This window comes from Ixodes scapularis, unplaced genomic scaffold (genome assembly GCF_016920785.2).
Source record: "Ixodes scapularis isolate PalLabHiFi unplaced genomic scaffold, ASM1692078v2 PGA_scaffold1__304_contigs__length_218370807, whole genome shotgun sequence".
Classification (NCBI taxonomy): domain Eukaryota; kingdom Metazoa; phylum Arthropoda; class Arachnida; order Ixodida; family Ixodidae; genus Ixodes; species Ixodes scapularis.
In genome coordinates, this window is record NW_024609846.1 from 124,889,713 (window position 1) to 124,909,314 (window position 19,602).

At 48.2% G+C, this 19,602-nt stretch overlaps 1 non-coding gene and 1 pseudogene across 1 annotated transcript; one reads left to right on the forward strand and one right to left on the reverse strand.

The window, feature by feature from the left end:
* Positions 1–3,834: 3,834 nt before the first annotated feature.
* On the reverse strand, positions 3,835–6,225 carry LOC115325900. Its single transcript, XR_005715311.3, has one exon. It is a non-coding gene; the product is annotated as an uncharacterized LOC115325900 (transcript).
* An 8,626-nt stretch (positions 6,226–14,851) lies between these two features.
* On the forward strand, positions 14,852–19,011 carry LOC120839319 (annotated as a pseudogene).
* The last annotated feature ends 591 nt before the right edge of the window (positions 19,012–19,602 follow it).

Genomic DNA, 19,602 nt, shown 5'->3' on the forward strand with positions numbered 1-19,602 from the left:
GGCACATAGGGCCTAACCCTGCAGTGGAGGTAGCCAGCCCTAACAGCCTCGGGAAGTGTGGTAGATTCAAAGGTTAACACTATGTGTTTAGTTTTTCGCTCTTGACCGTCCCGACGCATGGAGATGCGCCTCGCAGCTACAACTCCTTGTTCAGAGAGCCCTTCAAGTATCTCAGTGTCAGAGGCCTCAATCAGGTCATCTTCGGAGATAACGCCCTGAATAGTATTAAGTGTACGATGGGGTGAAACAGTCACTCTATGATCAGACACAGAATCCAAAGCAAGGAGTGCTGTACTCTGCTGTCTGGATTCAATTTCTACGAGAAGGTCACCTGAGGGCATCTTTTTGGCTTTGAAGTTCTTTCCGACCACACTTTCTAGCACTTTCGCAACAAGAAAGGGGGACATCTTGGAGAGTGGTGTATCGTCTTCAGAGTGAATAACCAAAAATTTGGGGAATGTAGGGGGAGATGAGGTCGTTTCTTTCAGAGGGGCTTCGGTGCGGACCCTTTTCAGGGCCCGATCAGAGGGAGGTTTAGCTTTGGAACCCATGAGAGATGGGAGGAGATTCAGTGCCCGGGTGCACCGCCCACCACGGAGCCCAACAAGGGGGTAGGTAATGTGCCATAGCAAGAAAGGCTTGGCTGACACAATTACTCTACCAGTGCTGCCCGGGCACTATAACCGAGTGTGGATGCAGGGACAGGACCTGTTTCCACTCAAGGTTAGCCCTTGCCGCCTAAGAAGGTGAAAAAGGAAGAAAGAGAGTGTAGAAGAAAAGAGAAAGAGGTGGAAGGAAAAGTGAAAGAGGGAAGAAGAGGGTAGAAAAGGCGACTGACTGAATCATCCTGGTCGGGCCAAGCCAGGACACCCGTCTACAAGAAGCAGGGGTCGAAGCGGTGTATTGCCTCGCCCGGGGGGCCCCGAAGGGTCCAAACATACCCCGGGCTCAGCTCAACCACCAGGGTCCCCTTTTCCCCGGACACGGGTACGCCACGCACAGCCAGACGTGGGTGGGCGAACCCACATGGCTCGGGGTTCGTAGTGACGCCACTCACCAAGCACCTACTAAAGTAGGTGCCCCCTGCGTGCGGGTATGGTGGCCCACGTGGCTGGGGTCCGTGGTGACGCTACTCACCAAGCACCTAGCACCTAAGGTGCAGGCGCCCCCTGCGGGGCTCGGGGTCTGGCCGCGTGAAAGCCGTGCAGCGAGAAATGCGGAGACGGGAAGGCTTCGGCAACCTGGAGACCACGACGAGGAGCGTCACCCTGATCCTCGGAAACGGCGTCGCTCTCGACTCGCTTTCTCATCAGGGGAGCATCGACGGGACGCAAGTCCTGTTTTCCGTGCCGGAGAGGCCTCCCCTGTGCCTGCGCTGCAAGAGGGTCGGGCACATGAGGCGCCAGTGCACGGCCCCATGGTGCAGTGTGTGTCGTGCTTTCGGCCACGAAGCCGCGCAGTGCCCAAGGTCGTACGCCGCTATGACCGGCCGTGCCAGGGCCCCCGAGCACGTGGAGGAGCAGCTCGACAACGCGGACATGGAGGAGATCGCGCAGTCGAGCCGAGCAGTCATGGCGGTATGAGCGGCGAACCAGCGCTGCCAGCAACAGCCGAAGAGGCGACAGCCTTCCCAACTCCCGACGCCATTGCACCAGAGGCGACGAGCGGGGAGCCGGACCTCTCCGTTCCCGAAGCCGTCGAGAGCGAAAGCACGGAATCCGCTGCCAAGGGCGGGGAGACAGAGGACACTCCGCCGTGGCAAACGGTGAGTTTTGCAAAAAGGAAAAACAACAAAAAAGCGCTCCAGTCCTCGGACGATGAGTCAAACGGCAGGAGCGGGATGAAGCTGAGAGGAAGTAAAATGAAGACCCCTCTCACCAACCGCGTCAACCGGATCTCCCAGCTGGCCCCGTCACCCTCCCCAGAACTGCGGAGGACCCGCTCCCCGAATCGCGCTGACCTCCTTTCCGCCTCCATCATGCACCAAGCGATCACCGCGGAAAATTTTAAAGTTGGCACACTAAACACGGTCAGCCTTGTTGCTTGGAAGAGGAAGCAATGGCTTCTTGACCTCCTCAACGAAGAGAAGATCGACATTGCCTTCATTCAGGAAACTATGTTATCCACACCAAAGATGGCCAAATTCTTTGTTGGGGTTTTTGGGCATGACCTTTTCTGTGTGCACACGCTCACCACAAGGTTCTCTGGCGGCATCGCGGTCTTTGTCCGAAAGCGCAAAGACGTCATAGTGGTGGCACGGGACTTGAGCGACGACGGGCGCGCCGCCACAGCGGACTGCCTGGTCGGCGATCGCCTAATCAGATTCGTCTCTGTGTACGCTTCCAACAACCCAAGAGAGCGCCGGGCCTTCTTTGAGACGCTGAGGGGCACATTGGACCAGGGCTTAAAGTCTGCCTCCGGTCTGGGGGGTGGGGGGGGGGGGGGGGGGGGGGTCCCCCTATCTCGAGCACAGCTAGAGGCCCCCGGAAAAGGGAGGGGGGGAGGGCTTTATTTGTGCGCTTCTTCGATAATGTTAAACGGACACTTCTACAGCTTCTTTCTACAGCTATGTATCCTTTCAATTTATCCAGAGCTTTTTCCAGGCGAAAATTTTCAACTGAGATCAATTGGTCCCAGTTACACCTGGTCCCAGTTGGAGATGGTCCCAGTTGGAGATGGTCCCAGCTGGAATTGGTCCCAGTTACAACTGGTCCCAGTTACAACTGGTCCCAGTTGGAGTTGGTTCCAGTTACCGCTGGTACAACTCCAGCAACAATGAAACACGGCACAAAATGGAAGGTTGACAAGGCTTTATTGTCAAAAACTTGGGGAATGGAACTAAATAATAGGTTCGGTGACGTACACGCTCCGGGTTTAGCCACTTGCTTGCGACGGTTGAATCGCTTTTTCAGAGGTAGTATTCGTGAGATGAAGGAAGATCGGCCGCTGGCGTCTGTTAATGAAGACGTCCTCAGCTTCTCTCCCCATCGCGTGAAGAAACGTGCTCACCCGTGATCCCGCGCTGCGCAGGTGAAGTCCTGATAGGATGCAGTAGCCTCCCCCGTCTTGCAATCTCTGTCACAACAGTCGAACATTTTGAGGTAGACCTCCCGCCATTTTCGCCATTGTGCTCTCCGCGGCGTTTTCTTCCGTACGGTCTATGTGCGTCCGATCTTTCCTGGGTGCCCTCCGATCGCTGAACTGCATTTTTCCATCATCGAAGTACACCGCCGCCACTATGGTGTATGTACAGTTAGGTCCAAAGAAGCGCAGCTGTAGTTTTGACATTTTCATAACGACGCCAACTTGGGCGATGCGCAGTGTTGTCAGATTGCCGAACCCGAAAGTCCCCACGTGCAGGCCAAAAAGTCCCTCTGTGTCCCTACCCGAGTGTCCAAATGTCCCTATGGTTGTCCCTACAGGTGAAAAAAAAGCCGTATTTTATTTATTTTGCTTATTTGAGCGAGCCTGCCTTCTGCACCTCTCCGTGAGCGCGTTGCAACTGATTAGTTAGCTTTTCCCTTTTCTTTTTTTTTTTTTTTACAAACACGCGATTGAATTTTGTATTTAGGTCAAAGCTGGAGTTTTGGAATAATTCGCGGGTTCTAATTTTTGCGACGCGGTGGGATCTCAATATAGATTTCATTTTGTTTACATTTTACCGGAATCGTTCGCCCGATTTATTTTTTGCGAATTGTTTTCGCGAAAATTAAGTCGTTTAGAGTATGTAAAAGGACAAAAAAAATAGAAGTCAATCCAGGTATTCAGTATAACAAAGAATTTTGTGTTTATTGCATAACATGCCACAGTCACTAAAACGTGAATAGCATTTTTAAGAACAGTCACGTTATAAGGTCCCTTCGTTAACAAACATGCTTCTTTAACTATTTAATTATTTCGCCCTTATAGACAGTTCAGGAAGGCGAAGAGCATAACACTGTATAACAACAAAGCACAGATTGACGAGTATATAACCAGTAAAAGGGAAAAACGAAATGTCGGGAAACACCAATAAAAAAGTACATGACGGACATGATTATATTTACAGTTTATGCACGCATACACAAAGGATTAAAATGGCTTGCCAGTCGTAACACAATATAGCACCCTTTGGAAAAGCTGAGGACAATGATACGCGAAATAGTGTCGCCACCGTCTACAATAAAATTTGAAAGGTTGTTTCATGAGATGGGAGAATAAAGTTTTGATGACGAGTTGGTCTGCTTGCGTTACGCCTTATAAATTTCGCTGGTGAACAACTTCATGTGCTTCTTTTCCACCTTGAAATTAGTGCATGTCTCTGACCTTGCAGTCATGCCAGATTTCACGACAAGCACTGCGTTGATGCTGTCCGGAGCAAGGCGGTTTCTTTTCCTCGTCTTCACGTCTGTCAGTAGGGAAAATATTCTTTCCGTTTCAGCATTGGAGTGCGGCAGTGTTAGCACCAACTTTGCCAGGCAAGCGATGTTTTCGAATTCGGGCTTGCCTTCGAAGTTTTTTTAGCTTGGACATTTCGCCCCAGAATGAAGCGGCGGGCTTTTCTCGCAGAAGTGCCTTCTCGGATTCAGTGAAAAAAGAAGGCAGCATTCGCCATTCCCCTTGCAGAGCATCGGCGCGTGGCAACAAGTGTGTGTACCGCCTTTGCAGGACTGGCAGCACGGGCAGCTGTTTACGAGCTTCGTAGCTCAATGCTGTGCTGGGTTGGACGAATTGTACCTCGTGGTAGAATGGTCCGGAAACTGGGAGCCTTTTCTTCACCTCGAAGACAGCCGTCTGGTAGAACTCCAGACACCGCAGCCTCACGTGCTTGATATCCGAGCTCCCCCCTTCCATGCTTTGAAGAAGCTCTTGGCAGCTCTCTCCGAGATATACTTCCTCCAGCGGAAGAAGAGAACGCGGATCCATGGGGTTGAGCTTCTCGACATCTTGAATTGCTTCCGGTCGCATGAAATTTTGGCAGAGGCATCGAATGAGCCTCAGGCTTTCTTGCTGCATAACAGCAATGACGTTCTCTTTGCTCTGAAACAGAGCGTTCATTTTGTTGAAAAATCCCAAGACGTAGGCCATGAACTTCAAATACGCCTCATTAATTGGGTTCATTTCGGCCAAGATCTGCCCTGCAGCTGCAACTCTGTCCTCTACAGACGCTTGCAAGAAAAGCAACTTCAATGTGTCCCATTCCTGAAGGACGCGCTCGACGCATTTTTGCAGTGCCAGCCACCGCATTTCGCTGGGCCTTAGGATTCTGTGCTTCTCTGTTTTAAGGTATTCCTGCAGATCAGCAAGCTGAGCTTGACGCTTGCAACTATGCCCGAAGTAACTCGCGACATTCTTCAGCAGATCTTCAAGATTCCGCGGTAGCTTCATGGCAGCTTTGCTGGCAGCGATGTGTAAAGAGTGGCAGATGCACCTGATGGTCACAAAGCTTCTGTCCGCGTTCGCGCGCAGTCGGGTCATCAAAGAGTTGTGTTCGCCGACCATCACGCTAGCGTTATCGCAAGCCAGTGCGATAATGTTTTTCATTAGAATCTCCTTGTGGTTTAAGCACTGCTCAACAGCAGTTGCGAGGGACTCTGCGGAGCAACTCGTGGCGTCGAGGGGAATAACTTCAAGCAGCTGCGTGATGACATCATCTACAGCATCGCAATAATAACGTACGACGCAGCAGAGGAGCTTTGTGCTCGAGACATCCGTGCCCTCATCGACGAAAAGAGAAAACCGCGTTTCTCTTAGTATGGCGGAAAGGCTCTGCACTTCTGCCTTTGCTAGCACATTTTTTACAATTGATGTGCATTTCGTCTTGTGAAGTCTCACCTGTTCTGCGATTTTAGAATCAGGAAACACCGTTTTCACGAGCTCGCCCATGTGGTCCATCGCTTTGAATGACAGGGAGTGTTCCGTGATAAACGCAGAAAGCTTGATCTCTGCCATCTTCACCTTGTCATCCATGGAGTCTTTTGGCTTTTTCTGGATGAACCCTGTTAGGAGGTGTTGTTTCTGGAGGCCTAACATGGCTTTCTTGTGGCCTTGCCTTTCAGCGTGCTTTTTAAGCTCGCTACTGCCAGCGACCATACTAGCGCTGCAAACTTTGCAGAACGCCCTGAACGGATCCCCAGGGACTGCAGCCAACCAGCCCTGAAATTCCGGCTGCTCAATCCATGCATCACGAAATCTTTGCTTTCTTGACTTCGATGTTGACGAGGAACCCTCACCCGGATCCATCATGTTGAGGAGTCAGTGGAGCAATTGACGCCGGTAGATATTTCCCAAGAGATGGTTAGGAACAAATCCAGAAAGAACAAATATTTAAAAAGTTTAACGTCTTGCTAATCAATGTGACATACGTTTAACGTTCCCCTTTCCGCATGGCCGGATTTAGAACCCTGGGCTAAGGCTGCTTATGAGGCCCCTAATAATGGTGATAATACCGACTATGATAAAGATGGTGGATGGTGGTAACAACAATGACGGCATCATGTATATTTCACCACCTTATATGATATACAAATATCGTTCATTTTATGATACATCTTAGAAGGCTTTTTTTTTATCGGTAGACTTGATGATCAGAAAATTGGTGTTTCACTGGGTGAAAATGAAGCAGATGCGATTGTGCATTAAAGGCTGTTTTGTAAATACTCAATCAACCACTATGAGGTACAAAACGCAACAGCAATGAACAATTGGGGGATATGTTAAGAAGTGTCGCGCACATTGAGGAGGGCCTCGTAAACCTCCGTTGAAAAGTTGAAAATGATGACTGCGTGTTCCTATGGACTTGTTTTACCAGGTTTACAACCTTATTTACGCAGTAAGTGTCTCTGCCGGCTTGCATAAATTCATCATGATGCTACAGAGATGGCACAGATGACCGCCTTCATTTCGAGTGGCATAACTCCATGGGCACAAATTGCATTCGACAGTAACCGAAAGAATACCCGCAAAATTCCCATTACAACGAAGAAAAATTTTGTTGCCCCTAAATACATGCTTCGCGAGTCGCAACTAGAAAACTGTCCTGAAAATATAACGTTTACACTCTAAAAAAAAAGGTGTCGTCTTACACCCTTTGGTCCCATATGATGCACCCCAAAACTTCAGTTCGATGTACAGCGCATTAGAGTCGAACAAACGGCCCCAACTTTTACGAGGGGCTTGATAACGCTGCGATATAACTTATGAAATAGCTAAAGTATGTGTCAAAGATCAAAGAGAGAAAACACTGAGGTTTTGCAGCCAGACCGAAAAAACACCGTTTTTTTTTGTAGTCAGTAGCACGTACATTGGTATTGTAGTACCACACATTGGTAAGTCGTAGCACACGGCTATCAAGCCTCTCGTGAAAGTTAGTGCCGTCAGATCGACGTCAGTGCGCTGTACATTGAAGTTTTGGGGTGTATTATATGAGACAAAGGGGGTAAGGGCTACAGCCTTTTTTTCTGAGAGTGTATATTACAGTGATTGGAGGTTGTCTAACTAGCCTTTAATTGCTTATTGACCTGACCAGTAAAGCAACACAAACATGCAAAGCAATCTTGGTGATTAAAGAAATTGTGAACCGAAATTTGGATTAAAAGAACAAAAAACAATGCAGGAGCTGTAGGCGGGACGCTACAATCCCTACAACACTACTCGTAAGGCGATATCTCGAACGGACGGCCGTATTTTTGGAAAAAGAGGTCGAGATTGAACCAGGCCGGCGAGGCGCGTGACATAAAGATATCTCGTTTCCTCCTCTCTTCGCTTCGATCCCTCAAGGCGGAGAAGACGCGAGGCCGTTCCCTCTCCTTCTCGGAGAAACAAGACGTGAACATACCTGTCAATCAAATGCGCTTCCTTTTTTTTTTTTTTTTTAAATATGGCGATCCGCTCGGGATATCGCTGTGTGAGTGATGTTTTGGTGTTTGTAGCACACCGGTTGCACGCTTTTGTCGCGTGCTTTGTGGAATCCAGATTTCGGTTCAGTATTTAGGGCTCAAACCGCTTCACCCTCTTCTAATAACTGCAACTCTTGTGTTCCAAACTAAAAAAAAAATCTGCATTCAAAAAAATAAAATAAATATTTGAGACTGAATGTGATTATTTATCAATTAACCACTGTCATTCAGACACATTCACAGGCATTTCTCATGAAGATCGAGGATATATCTTTAAACTCCCCTCCTACGAAAATGTTTCAATTAGTTTTGGAAGTGGCCTTGTTTCTTCTAATTGCAGTAATTAAGAGCTTTTTTTAGCCATTTGGACGTACTACTCCAAGCTACGATAAATAAGACATACCTCAGAGGCTTGTAAAAGGGTGCAGCACTCGATGGCAGGAAAAGTGTTGTCTCGTACTGGCAGATTAGACACAGGCTGCAGAGCAGTTGCTTGTAGTCACTGCTTCTCAAAAACTTTTGGAGGACATCTCAAGAGCCAGCCCCTTGAAATGCCTGTTAGTGGTTAGGAAGGATGGCTTCGGGAGGTTCACCGATATTTATTTTTGCTTGTTTTGAAACTTGTCGTTTCGGAGGAAACTTTCCATAGAGAAGTACACTAAAAGACCAAAAATGAACAAAACATGATGTGTAGCGTATGTTGCTCGTGTAGCCTTCGGCAACCCTCGCTTGCCTTCCAACCCACCATTGTCCGTAAAACGCGTCGAGGGGCACCATAGCATGTACAATAGAGAACTCCGTGACCGTCCTTCCGTCTGGCTTCAATTAGAAGATACTTCAACGGGACCGCCAGCGTCGACAGCTTTGCTCCCTTCCACAAGGAGGATGGGAGGCAACACATTTTGTTGCTCTAGCACAGTCTTTTACAATGGGCTCACAAACACCAGCTCATCTACAGGGAAGAGAATTTTATGGCACCCCTCTTTTCACCAATACAAAAAAAAAAAAAGAACAGGGGAAAAGCGGGGGGGGGGGGGGGGGGGAGGGGAGGGGGAGACGACGACACTGAAAGCGGCTTTCAGAGGTCTGAGTTGTTTTGAATTAAAACCAACTTGCCTTTTTTTAGGGCTGGGCAATTATCGATTTTGTAGATTAATCGATTAATGCTTTAATCGCGGCTAAAATTTTTAACCTAATCAGTAAAATTTTGACGAACCAAAATAAAGTAAAAATTAAACGCTTCCACCACGCATACGTGGACAAGCGAGTACACCTGTATGAAGGCAAACTTTAGGTCAAATTTTAGCCTAAAGTAAACTGTACTGGCAAAAATTATAGCTCCAGACAAGTACAGAAAATTACAGGTGTCCCTGCCACTTCAACGCTATTCGAGTGTCCTTTCAGCGCAGCAGAGACTATTGTGAACGATCAAAGAAGGCTGCTCCTGCTGGAGAATATCAAATAAGCTCTTTTGCCGCATGCAGCTGAACTAATAATCTGCGAGTGGGAGTGTCTGAGTTGTTCTTTAGTATACATATCGAGACCGATTCATAATCCAAGTTGTATATTGCGCCTTTTATCACATATTCAGCGAAGGGAAACAAAATATATTAATCTCAAATTTTGTAATGTTATGCATAAAAATAAACGAGACCGATTAATTAATCGATTAAAGGGTGCCGATTAATCGAGTGAAACCTTCTAATCAATGCCCAGCCCTACATTTTTTTTTTTTTTTTAATTACCGGGGTTAGCACGGAGCCCCCTGGCAGCCTGGGGCCCTCGGCTGCAGACCCCTTAGCCCGTACATTAATCCGGGCCCTGCCGTTGCAGGGCCCGACTTGCTCCCAAACCATTCTACAAGTGTGGATGACGGAGAATTTATTTTTGCCAGCTTTTTTAGTTTTTGCGGTAGTGACATATGTAACATACAAAAGACAACATTGATATATGTCGAGAAAAATGACTTATCCGCTTTTATTCAGGGACGGTTCGCTCCACAATTCGTTGGTTGGCGCAATCTGATGCCAGAGGTATTCGCCCAGCTGAGCTCAACAACACATCGCACGAGGCAGATAAAATAAAGACGATAGGCTCAAAACAAGACAATAATCAAGACGACAGGCGACTTCGCCAGCCGGGCCCCTCAAAGAACGCTTCAGCCGAGGCCAACATTTGGACTACCGTAACTCGAGCGAGCACAAGCGCCACTCGCCATCCCACCTCCCTCCCCCGCCCCACAAAAAAAAAAAAAAAATCGAAGGTTGTCACACAAAGGCCCTACAAACTCCTCGAAAACTCAAAAACCGTCCCTACGTCCCTACAGCGTAAAAAAAAAACCGCGAATGTCCCTACGAGTAGGGACATGTCCCTACTTCTGACAACACTGGGCGATGGCGACCCTTCTCTACCGCGTCCGTCCGACTCTGGATGGATGGATGGATGGATGAATACGGCTGAGCCCTTTGGATCGGGCGGTAGCTTACGCCACCTAGCCATTTTGTTTTACCATTTAAGCTTAGAATATTTAAATGTGAAATTTATATTCACTCCGCAGTGCAAAGAAAGTGAGGCTATGAAGCCCCCTTGCCATCAGTGAATAAGAAAATAACTAGTTTTCTCTCGATTTCCGCCACCATTCACTTAATCTTTGGTTGGTAATCTCTACAGTCTTGAAATCCACTCTCCCTTCGCTGTCTCTAAAACCCAATGACTATATTAAATCTATGTTGTCTTCGGTAGGCATAGGGTGAAGCCCTTTACAGTAGAGTATCAAGTGCTCAGCCGTCTCGTCCTCCTCTCCACAAGCAGTGCACACTGTATCCATTTCCTGGTACTTCACTCTGTATGTTCTGGTTCGCAGAACACCCGTTCTTGCCTCAAACAGCAATGAGCTTCCCCTAGAATTGTCATAAATGCTTTCTTTGGCAATAACTGTTTTGTTTAATCTATAGCTTTCCAGAGCCGTCTTTGTCTGCATTCCCTCTAGCCACCGATCTCTTTCTGTGGCCTTAACTTTCTTCTTAACTGAGACTTGCTCTTCCGTATCTTCGCTATAGCCCAAAAACTTTCCTCTTAATTTCCTGTCTCCACTTTGTGTCTACACTCTTCATGTATAAATAGCTGAAAACCTTTCGTGCCCATTGCTCCCCGTCCATTTGCCTCAACCTATCCTCAAATTCTACCTTGCTCACCGCTTCCCTGCTCTCAAATGATGCCCATCCCATGTCTCCTTGTACTCCCTGGTTTGGCGTTTTGCAATGTGCCCCCAAAGCCAGTCTACCTACTCCGCGCTGTTTTATTTCTAGTCTCGCATGCACTTCGGATTTCATGCATAGCACTGCGTTTCCAAAAGTCAAGCCAGGCACCATGACCCCTTTCCAAATCTCTCTCACCACCTCATACCTGTTGTAATTCCAAAGTGCTCTATTTTTCATTACAGCTGCATTTCTGTTGCCCTTACCTACTATATACTTTTCATGGTCTCTGAGATATTCTGCACCATCACATATCCATACTCCTAGATACTTGTATTTACTAGCTCTCTCAACTGTAATATTCTGTATCTTCAGCCTCTCAACTTCATCCTCGTTAAAAATCATGACTGCCGATTTTTCGCTACTGAATTCAAAACCTAATTCCTCTCCTTCCCTACCACAGATGCTCATTAATTCCTGCAACTTTGTCCTGTTGTTAGCCATTAGCACAATATCATCCGCATACATCAATCCCGGTAAGGATTGCTGAATTTTTTGGCCTAGCTTACTGTAAGAAAGGTTGAACCCAAGCCCACTCTTCTCTAGTCTATCCTCCAATCCTCTCAGATACAACATAAACAGCAAAGGCGATAACGGGCACCCCTGCCTAAGGCCTCGTCTTATCTCTATTTTCCCTGTCGCCTTTCCTTCCCATGTTATAATCACCTTGTTATCTTTGTAAATGTTCCTTAATAGTGCTGTTAGTCCTTCATCTAGGTTTAAGTTCTCCATTATGTCCCACAGGTTTGTTTGGTTCACATTGTCATAGGCACCCTTGATATCCAGAAATGCCAGCCAGAGCTGTCTGTTTTCTTTTTGCGCTATTTCTATACACTGTGTTAGAGAAAATAAATTGTCCTCCAACCTTCTTTGTTTTCGAAACCCGTTCTGTAACCCGCCCAGTATGCCCTCGCAATCTACCCATTCCTCCAGTCTGTTCTTTATAATCTGCATTACCAACCTGTAAATAACCGGTGTCACGGTTATAGGACGATAATTCCTAATATCAGACTTATCTCCCTTTCCCTTATATATCATACTCATCCTACTAAGCCTCCATTCTTCTGGAATATTTCCTTCTGTTATCATGGTACTCACTACCTCCCTTAGTTTTGCCTTAGATTTAGGACCCAAATTCTTCACCAACTTGATAGGGATACCATCTGTGCCTGTCGATGTGCCACTAGGGACTCTTCGTTCCGCCTTTTCCCATTCTCTTTGTCCGAAATCCGCGATGTCACAAACTGGACTGCTACTTCCTTCGGTTCTCCTATGTTCCAGATGTAACCGTTCCCGAAATTTCTCCTCCATCACTGCTCCTATATATTGTATCGCATCATCTCCCTCTAATTGATCTCCCTGATGCGAGAGTATGAACCTCTGTCTAGCTTGCGTTGTTTCACCGAGTGAGTTCAAGTGCTCCCAAAACTTCTTGGCAGCGTTTCTATCTTTCTTACTTACATTACTCATCCATTCCTCACCCTTTCTCTGAATTTTCGCATTGATCAAACTGGATGCCTCTCGGCGTCAGCATAGGCAGCGCCATCTGTCGACAGCGCGTACCACTAATCCGCACCCGCGTGCCACGGCGACCGGCTAGCTCTGATTGGCCAAAAAATAAATTTACTTATTAAAAGAAAAAATACTGTAGGTGTTTAAATAAATGATTTAAAATGATGCATTAAATGTTCATTTAGGTGAACACATTTTGTCACTAATTATATTTTCCAATTAAAAAATTATTTCGTTAATTAAAATTTTTATATTATTTTTATAAATATATAAATGTACCCAGTAACTAAAAATTTCCCTATTTGTATAAATCTAAAAATGTAAGTGTTTTTAGTTTTCTTTATTAGCAAAAGTCAATACACCCCCAACTTGTCTGGGAACGGGAAAGGCATTTGAAGTCCGACTGGGAATCGCTCCAACCAGTTACTTTCCTGACTGGTTCCAGTTCACTCCATTCCCAACTGGGAGTCAAACCAGTTGACTCCCAACTGGGAATGGTTCAAACCAGTTGACCCCCCAGCTGGTCCCAGTTGGACTCCTATTGGTCCCAGTTCATTCCCAGTTGGTACCAGTTAGTCCCAGTTAAAACCAGTTGAGGTGCCAACTGGTCCCAGTTAGAAATTTTCGCCTGGGTTTATCTCTGTTCCCCAAGCACAGGACTAAGACAGAGGGAACATAGGTGAAACGGAGGGTCTCAGACCACCCGCCGAAATTGGAGGGGGGTCCCGGACCCCCTGAGACCTCCCAGACTTTAAGCACTGCATTGCACACCCCGGAGACGTCGTGCTCGGGGGTGATTTTAACTGTGTTCTCGCTCCCTCCGACAGAACCACCAATGCGAATAAGGACTCCATCGCCGCCACCCTTCGTGATGTCATTCGGGGCAACAATCTGATTGACGTTAAAACGAGGTTCCCGGGCTTCGCGCCGAGGTACACCGGATGGCATGGAGGCTCCCACGCAAGGCTCGACCGACTTTACGTCTCCGGTGATCCCATCCCCCGTGTCGGCTCGTACTATGTCAAGATGGTCCCGTTCTCGGACCACGGCCTCGTCACTACGGAGATCAAAGGTGGCGCACCCAGTGGACGACGGCCAAGGGGTCCCTGGAAAACGAATATGGCCATTCTGGACGATGAAGGCTTTTCTACGGAAGTGCGGCGGCGTCTCGAACATCTTGGTGACGCGTGGATGCCTGCGCATGGGAGGAACTTAAGGGTGAGATTCGTAACCGCGCCGAGTGCTTCCCAAGGGCCAAGGCAGCGGCGGCTAGGCAAGAGGAGCGTGATCTCACCAACACACTCCGCGCTATCCTGGAGGAGGAGGAACGAAGACCCGGAGTGTTCGCCGAGGACGTGAAGTACTGCAAGAAGCGCCTCCTGGAACTCCATAAGGAAAGGCTAAAGGAAGCGCAGGTGAGGAGCCGAGAGCGGAATCTCGAGGGCGAGACGCAGCCCACGAAGATTTTTCGCACTTTCGAGAGGAAACGGGCCGAAGCCAACCACATCTCCAGCGTCAGCCTCGAGGGTCATCACGCAAACGGCCAAGAGGAGGTTGCCGCGGCGTTCGAGCGGCACTACTCGGATCTCTTCCGGAAAGAGGAAGGCGTTTCCAGCTCTTATCCAACGCTCCTCCGGGGACTTCCAGTCATCTCAGAGGAATTGAGGGAAATCACTAGCGCACCCATCAGAGAGTCGGAAATCCGGCGAGCAATTCAGAAAATCTCCAGCAACAAAGCGCCGGGACCCGACGGCATTGGCGCCGAATTCTACAAAAAGTATGTGGACCTGCTCTGCCCCACCCTGGTGGAGGTTTTTCGAGATATCTTCGAGTGCAAGCTACTCCCCCCATCAATGAGAGAAAGTTTAACGGTGCTGATAGCTAAAAAGAAGGCGAAAAAATCAAACCAGGCAGTGACCGACTACAGGCCCATAAGTCTTCTCTGCACGAATTATAAAATATTGGCCAAACTTTTAGCGAGAAGGCTGGATCTCGCTCTAGGTGGCGTGATTGGAAAACATCAAGCGTATGGACTCCGACGCCGCTCAATTGCACGAAACCTACATGCAATGCGCATAGTCAGGGAGGCAACAGGTGAAGGGCACCACCCCTTGGCTGTCCTTCAGCTCGATCTCAGCCAAGCGTTCGACAGTGGCCCACTGCTTCCTCCAGGCTGTGTTGAGGGGATGCGGCGTGGGTGATACCATGTGTGACTGGGTGGCGCTGTGCTACAGGAACATTTCGACGAGGCTCTTGGCCAACGGCGAAAGAGGGAGCTCCATAGGGATAGGCCGCTCCGTCAGACAGGGCTGCCCGCTGTCGCCAATTGTGTTCGCCCTGCAGCTCGAACCCATGTGCCAGGCCATCAACAGAGATGAAGCTATAGGGGGGCTGCAACTTGGTGAGCAGCGGGCGAAGCTTGTCGTCTACGCCGACAACATCAGCCTGATACAGGTCGAAGTTGCTCTTGGGCACGTCGAGCTCTTCTGCCGTGTCTCGGGAGCGGCAATCAATCGACAAAAGTCCGTTGGAGCCTGGCTCGGACAATGGGCCACGAAACCAACAGAATTCGCGGGAATTGCAAGGAGCGAAACTCTGTAATCGTACGGTGGAGCTCCAATTAGAGAACTTGGACCAAGCGTGGAGGTCTGGTGTCAGAAAACCAATGCCATCCAGCCCAAGCTGTCTCCTTGGCTTGGCCGGTGCCTATCCTTTTTTACCAGGGCGTACGTTCGCAACGCCGTATCGTACCCAGCCATTTTGTATTGGGCTCAGGCTGCCTGCTGTCCCAGCTTCACTGCCAACCAAATTCACCGGGGCTGGGCGCGTTTCATATGGAGGTCGTCCATGGAAAGGACTCGGCGCAGCAACCGTTTTCTGAGCTTGACAGCGGGAGGTATGGGCCTGGTGAACGTGACAGTCGAGCTACATGTGCAGCGCTTCCTGCTGTTTAGAGACAGGCGTGGCCCTTGTTTGTTTTTTTTAGCGCCCTTCATCACCTCGGTCTTCCGTACCTTGGAAAGTGGATGGCAAGCACCACGGGATGTACAATCAAGGGAGCAGGTCTGCGTTTCTACACCGAAATTGCCAGTTTTATTGAGTTTTTTTTTTTTTGGTTCATTTCTCTTGGGAGTATCTGATGACGGCGAGTCGCAAGAAACTGTACTGGGATACGCTGTAGGTCCTCCTCCCAGCGCCCCTCTACAGGACGGTTCCAGCCCCTCAGTGTGCGTCCGGACTCTTCAAGCAGGTCCGCAAGCTCCCAGTCCCGGCGACAAGCAAAGACTTTCTTCGTCCGGCTTCACCTCGGGGTACTACCGGTCAAGGTGTGGCTGGACGACAGGGGGCTTCTTGTGCCATGGTCAACCAACTGCGACTTATGTGGCGCGAATGAGACACTTCCACATGTGTTTGTGGAGTGCTCCAACGCCTATCTCTTCTGGGACGAGATGAGGAAGGATCTCGGCGTGGACTTTCCCATAGACTGGCACGTCTTTAGATTCCTGGACGTTGAGGGGACAGATACGGCTTCATCCATGGTGCTCCCGTCCATCGTGTTCCTGGGGCTCCACGCCATCTCGCTAGCCCGCTCGGCCATGGTGGAATGCCACACTGATGCCAGGCCGAGATGGGACTATCTTACCTCCCGGTTGAGATGGCTTCTATCCATCACGGCCCGGGGCATGGACCAGGTATGCCAGGAGTGGAGAGCAATTGAGGAAAGGCTGGAGGCTCGGCAACTCCGACATCAACGCATTCGATTCGGCGAGGGTCGGTGCCGCGCCCACCGCTGCTAGCAACCGTCACACCATCTAGGGGATGACGCGCCGGTGGCCACATCCAAGACTGTCACCCCTTTCAGGCACATACATAGCAAGCAGCACCCCCTCCCCTTCTCCCCTTTCCGTTCCAACCGCTAACCGATTTGCCGAACTCTGATGATCGTACCGCTCATACCCCATAAATTATTTTAAATAAACTGGGGGAAAAAAAAAAGCCCCAGTAGCTCAGTGGGGTCCCCAGTGGAGCTTTTTTCCAGACATTTTTGGATGTGTACATTGTTTTTTTTTTTTTTTTTACAATTATCACTGAAGAAACAAACAAATGTTGTGGACGACACGTCGCTGAATTAAGTGGTATAATACTTTCTTTTTGACACCTGTGAACTCAATGTAATCACTTTCCGCAAAGTGCAAGGAGCATATAAATCAGGTAGCGTCCGCTTTCCGTGGTGCCCGTACATGTTCTACAGGAATTGAGCCAGCCATTGGTCCCGATCCCATTGATCTTTCGGAAACTCTGTCGCACAATGCCATTTTTTTCGGACGCAGGACATGTGAGCCAGCTCTTCACGCAACATCTTGAGTGTATTCTTTTCGGAGCCAATCGTGGAAGTTCACCACGGGCAGTCACCACTCATCTCCAACTCCTCAATGTACAAAACAACACATCTTGGAGTACAGAACAGCGAGCGGAACAAACATAACTGCAAAAGAATCGCACGGCAAACAGTTCCCGCTACGTCGCCACGCATGTCTCCAATGCATGTCGTCTGCTATAGGCAGAGGGAAAAAAAGCGCACGGTCGATTGTAGCCACGTGACTTCCGCCACTCCACATTCTTCTCTCCACTTCTCCGATCTCCGTGCGCGGGTTTCGGTTTCGAGCAGTTGCCTCTTTAAGCTTTATTAAAAAAATACGCTACTCTGTTGCAAAATATTAATTGGGTAGTCCTCCGACACCATATTAAAGCGCCCAAGAAAAATGAAAAAAAAAAATAATTTGGGGAAGGTGTCTGTGTCCCTTTAATACTGACACAATACGCAGGTGCAACCGTGAAAACAAGTCAGTGTGCCACTGGAGGCGGCGTAGGCGACCAGCCCCACGAGATGGAGGAGAGAATAGTGGTGCTACTCAACGTGGAGTCGGTGGAGGGCATCCCAGGCGCCTTTGATATTGGCCTTGCCCCGATTCAAGAGGTGTTTGTGGGTGTGCCCTTCTCGCTGCTACTCTCGGGTAGGTTTGCACAAGCCTGGATTAAACACTATCTTTCTTCGTTAATGGTTTGCCTAGAATTATGTTTTCAAAATATTATTTGCAGCCTAACATGTGCGTGTCATGCTTGTTGCTTTTCTTGATCAAACTAATCTTTAAATACAAATTTTTAAGGTACTCCTGCCAGGCCGAGCTCAGCAAGGCCAGTTCCCTCACTTGGTGAGTTAAGGACGTGGGCCGATTAGTTGCATGGTTAATGTTCCTCTTTATTACTGCTCTTCAAACAATCCCCGTAACTATCAGTTTTGAATGATCAATCGGATAGCTGATTATCCAAGTGATTTGGACTGGGACCCACATTGTATGGACAAGCAGTACCTTACTGTCTTCCCAAAACACTGTTTGGGAAGACAGTAAGGTTATAATTACATTACCTAATCACAACCTTTTCGGTCATTCAACCTGGTTGGTAGTAAACCACTGTGGTGGCCACCAGGTGCAGGTGTTGCTGGTTGAGCAATCAAGCTTAGTTGGTACAGCTTCCTGCAATCTCTCAGTCCTGTCTTAGTGAGCATTTTTTCAGGCGGAGCCTGCATTTCCTAACAGCAAATATTTCAGTACTCAAGGCTGTTGGCTTTTCTATTTAGATAGCCAAGAAGCAAGCACGAGCACGAGTGGCCAACCAGAAGTGGGTGATATGTTGGCCCACTCCTCGGGCAATCCGAAGTCACGCCAAGAAAGTGAGTAGCAATCCTAAATGCTGCTAGATGCAGACCACACCATGCAGCAATACAAACATAACACTTACTGTAGAACCAGAATAGACGTGTAGCAGCATTTGATTAAAACAAGTGTTCGAGTCCATAAAAAAAAATCTCCACTGTCAAAAGGAACAGAGTAGAAATTTGTGCTGCTTATAACTATTAAGGTGCAAGTTCTCTCATTAGCAACTTGTGATGATCATTTGTGCATGCTTCCTCTAGTTAGATATGGCCCGCATAGTTAATGCAATAAATGCAGGGGTGCACGCAAGCTGGATAATAAGAAACAATAAATATTTCCTGAAGGGGACAAAGGACAAACACATCTCCAACAGCAGCTATGTGATTGGTGCGTGGCGCTGGTTTCATAGCTATATAATGGAAATGTGACAATGAAGTGGTGTGACCGCTTTGAACCGTGCAAACATTTTTTCCGTCGTCTGCAGGGATCAAGGAAGACCCCACATGAAAGATCATTGAGGGACAACAGGCTATCACAGCCCGCTTGGATAGGCTTGTGGAACTGCACGAACAGATGGCGGCTCTAAAAGCTTACAAACTTAATGTATGTTTTCAGAACGGAGAAATTGTTTCAAAATATTATGAATAAAAAGGCACTTGTATAGACTGAGGAAATTGGAAACAGCGCGCAAAAAGACGAAGACAACGAGAGAAGAGCACAGGACAAGCGCTGTCCTGTGCCGTACGATACCGCCCACTCTAAACTTGTGAAACGAAACATTGCCACGTCATGCCTCCAAGCTTCACTGTACAGGTCCTGTCACCATGCCATGCTTGACAGCTATGAAGCTCAGGTCAAGCGACTTTTAGAAGCAGGATTTCCTCTGTCCGCTTTGCTTGGTGTCACTCAGACTCCTGAAAAAAGTCAAGAGCGGTTCTCAGGAACCAAAAGTTCAGCCTAAAGAAAGGCCTCAGGTTATCCCATACATACATAAGGTTTCACATAATTTAAAAAAAGTGGCTAACCGGTTCAATGTGCCAATGCTTTTTTCGGCGCCTCGAAAATTAGCACAACTTTGCCTGCGCGTAAACTAGGCAAGCAGTAACAAGATGTCATGTACGTTTAAGCATGTCAACAAGTTCGTGGAATGCGCTGTTGCTGTCATCTACAAAATTCCATTGTTATGCGGACGGGTTTATATAGGACAATCGGGACGCTGCGTCAATGAGAGAATGCGTG